General features: G+C 36.3%; 1 pseudogene across 1 annotated transcript; it reads left to right on the top strand.

The window, feature by feature from the left end:
* The first annotated feature begins 1925 nt into the window (after nucleotides 1–1925).
* LOC149264134 (transcription repressor MYB6 pseudogene) lies at nucleotides 1926–3026 on the top strand (annotated as a pseudogene). Its single transcript, XR_016252715.1, has 3 exons — nucleotides 1926–2058; nucleotides 2140–2269; nucleotides 2381–3026. The product of XR_016252715.1 is annotated as a transcription repressor MYB6 pseudogene (transcript).
* The last annotated feature ends 868 nt before the right edge of the window (nucleotides 3027–3894 follow it).

The raw sequence follows: 3894 nt of genomic DNA, 5'->3' as shown, positions 1-3894 counted from the left end.
CATATTGGAAACCAAATATGTTAGTTGGTATTTGTTAATACTGAGTTTTCACAAGAAACAACCACAACATGTTATCAAGATGAGATGTCTTAAGATGTCACTCGAGTTGCGTATTTCTCCCTCATAGCAAGACGCATTAAAATATTAAAATCACATTGAATTGTGTTTCTCCATGTAAGTTAAGTGAGCTTCCAAACTATCTTTGCATTTGCATTTCCCATGGGTGGTTCTGTTGAATGTCACTTAGAAAGAAAATAATGTCATTGCTATCTTTGTGCTTTTCTTTTAAAACTAGTCCCACCAAAGTTTTTAGCTACGAGTTGAGAGTAATAGAATGCATATATTGATTCCTCATTTCCCTAATTTACTTAGGGTCAGTGAGTTAGTGACAAATTCCTTATAGTATTTCTTAGTCTAAATAAGTCTAGTTGTTTTGAAGAACATGGTTACATCTCGTCCTTAGTATTAGGAAAAGCAACATAGTGATAAGGGATTGTGGCTTCGTGAGCTTGCACCTCATCACATGATCTATTTTGTTAGCCACATCCCAATCCTAGCAAATAATAAATCAACACATTACCAATAATGGAAAAGCCACCAACTCTACACACACCCAATAGATAATAACTCCTCAGCAACAAGCATTATTACTAAAAAACTAGGAAATTCTATTGCCCATGCTTTTCACCATCATATTTCTTGAGATAACCACCACCTATTTTTGTATAGACAGATGGGGAATTAAGACCATTGTGTAATGCAAATGGAACATAAATTTAATTTAAAAAACTCTTTTGTATAGTTTTTTTTGGGACTAATATGAACAAAGTTTCACAATACCGGATCTTAAAATAAGCCTTTCAACTCAACTAAAAACTAATTATAACATAATATTCCATAACACAATAAATCTTAAATTCAAAAAAAAAACCTAACCTGCTTTGTGAATGGGACGTAAACCACCCACCCTCTCCTCTCTTCATTACATTAAATGTTGGTGGAATGGCCGGTGCCTATTTACCAAATGAATTCAAGAAAATTAACCATAGCACGCTCTCTGAATGTGAGGTAAACTACCCATCCGCTCTTAATTACAGTAAATGCCCGTGGAATGACGGGTGCCTCCCATGTCATTTGCCAAATATACATCCACGGCATCGGGAATTTAACGTATTATTATTATTAATTAATAAAAATGTAAATGTAAATATATAAAATGTCATAAGCATGCAGGCCTTCAAATCTTCATTAGGTAGGTTGCAGAGGTTGCAGAATGACAGGTGAGCGACCTCAGACTGCTCCTTCGTCGTTGCCATTGGCGATATTTCCAGTCTAACAGTGTGATCGTGGATTACTTTTTACCGGGGCAATTATGTGATATTTCCACTCTAACAGTGTGATCGTGGATTACTTTTTAACGGGGCAATTATGTGATTCTTCTACAGTATCTTATATGGGTCCTGCTCTTTAATTATTTGATTCCAAAGGTTGCTTTCTCGTACCTAATCTCGTGATACAATTGTTTTCGTATTTTTAATCTCCTCTGTTTACCAATCATAGCATTGCTAATCATATTTCATTTCAACCTGAGTTTTGGCAAAGAAAGCCGATACCTAATCTCGCGATACAATTGTTTTCGTATTTTTAATCTCCTCTGCTTACCAATCATAGCATTGCTAATCATATTTCATTTCAACCTGGGTTTTGGCAAAGAAAGCCGATAACGTTTCGATTTCGATCATTCTGAGATCGCACGCAACTCCTTATCACTGGCCAATAACTTTCTTCTTTTAGCAAGTAGAATCTAATAGCTTGCATATACTCAAGAGCCCTGCCAAGGAGAAGAGAGACGATGCCAGTACCGTGTGACTCTTCCGAGCAGTGGAGATGATGGTCTCTGTAATTATAGAGGAATAATGACAATAATGGGTAGGCCTCCTTGCTGCTCAAACGAAGGGCTCAACCGCGGGGCCTGGACTGCAAAGGAGGATATGATTCTTTCCGACTACACTCGAATTCATGGCGACTGTGGATGGACAAATACCCCCCAAAAAGCAGGTGAATCTCAGAAAATCTCTATTAATAAGGTAGTACATTTGTGATGAGAAGCTAAATAAGTGGACAAATTTTGTTTGGCAGGTGTTAAGCGGAATGGAAAGAGTTGTAGATTACGCTGGTTGAACTATCTTCGTCCCGGCATCAAACGCGGAAACATTTCCCCCGATGAGGAGGAGCTTATTATACGGCTGCATCACCTCCTTGGCAATCGGTATGCGCACAATGACTGACCATCATTTCTTTATTCATTCTATTAACATGCCGGGGTGTCTAGAAATTTTGAACCTTTTGCAAAGTGTGACGCACGTTACGATCCATGCAGATGGTCGCTGATAGCAGGACGACTGTCTGTTCGAACAGACAACGAAATCAAGAACTACTGGAACACTCATCTCGGCAAGAAGCTGTCGTCCGTGAATCAATCTTCGACTACAGAAAATCACGAGATAAGGTCAAAATCTCCTCCTCTCGTACAAAATCATGTCTTAGTAACAACGGCGATGAGTGAAACTGAAATGGGAATATCCAACGGCTTCAACGGTAATTCACACCCAGGCTTTAAATCGTGCAAGATTAAAGGAACGATCATGAATTCCTCCGACCTACCTCTGCCTGATCTGATCACACACGATGATTCCAAGTCCATTGCAAAGGAAGGTGTAAATCCTACCTGCTCCATGTCGACTGTAGTGGAGTGCCGGGCATCCTCACATTCCGAACTTTTAGCAGGAGATGCAGCAACTTTAACAGAGATTTTGTTTGATTTGATCGATCTGTCGTCTCCAGACTATCATTTTTTCTCTTCTACATCCGAATTTTGCGCAGGCTTTGGACTAGAAGAGTTCTACACGCAACCTGCTACATTGGCTGCGGAGGGGATTCAGTTTGAAGTCACATGTTCCGATGAAAGGAATACGCGGTGCTTTGACAGTTTTACCTTCGTATTCAGGTCAATGGAAAGACGATAATGGGATGTTCGTTGAAGCAGACTTGCGTGATCAGAAATATAATACGTTAAGAGATGGGTGTGATCGTCGTATCATTGTAAAGTGGTTGTTATAGTTTTTTTGATGTATAAATATACCAGTGAATTATAAAAAGATACGGATTTTTTTATTTTCCCAAGTATATATATATGTGTGGGTGACTGGAATATTTTTTTAAGGGATTGAGGGAAAGAATTATGCTGACAACGCAATGCTGGTTGGACAGTGATGGTTGGGTATGGGTATATTTATATTATAAATTTATTATAATAAAAATGAAAAGTTTGAGTATTTTTGTATAAATATAATTATAACGGAATTATCATCTTGTGGAGATACACGTTTAGAATGGTATATATTATTTTTTAGATGTAAAATTTTAATGAAAAAATAGAATTTTGATAGAGTGCACGTACAAAAAAATAAATTTTTGATTGAACAGTGGATTGTATAGAAAATTAATATTTTAATGGGGGAGTAGAATAATTAAATATTTTTATCACAATTATATTTTTAAATTATTAAGAATAAAATTATAAGATTATTAGGGAAAAGAGTTTTTATGTGACTAATACGGAAAGATATTCTAATATTCTAATATTATTTATCTTTTAAAAAACATTAGACATATTGCTTCACATGAAAATGTAAGGAGTTAGAAAAATTTTACACAAATCACCCATCAGTAATTATCCAAACAACTATTCCACATTCCTCACTATATTAAATAGAATGTTCATCAATACATAAAGTAACTTTAATAGAGGAATAGTAAGTTTCGTAACCATTAACCACCACTCTTGTAGCATATTACAATAAACTATATGATGTAATATTGCATCCATTTCGT

The sequence above is a fragment of the Pinus tabuliformis genome, chromosome 6 (genome assembly GCF_031772625.1).
Source record: "Pinus tabuliformis cultivar Carrire ecotype Pingquan chromosome 6, CPIR1, whole genome shotgun sequence".
NCBI classification, from domain to species: Eukaryota; Viridiplantae; Streptophyta; class Pinopsida; order Pinales; family Pinaceae; genus Pinus; species Pinus tabuliformis.
Note: the sequence above shows the minus strand (reverse complement) of the source record. Positions and strands in the feature narration are given on the sequence as shown.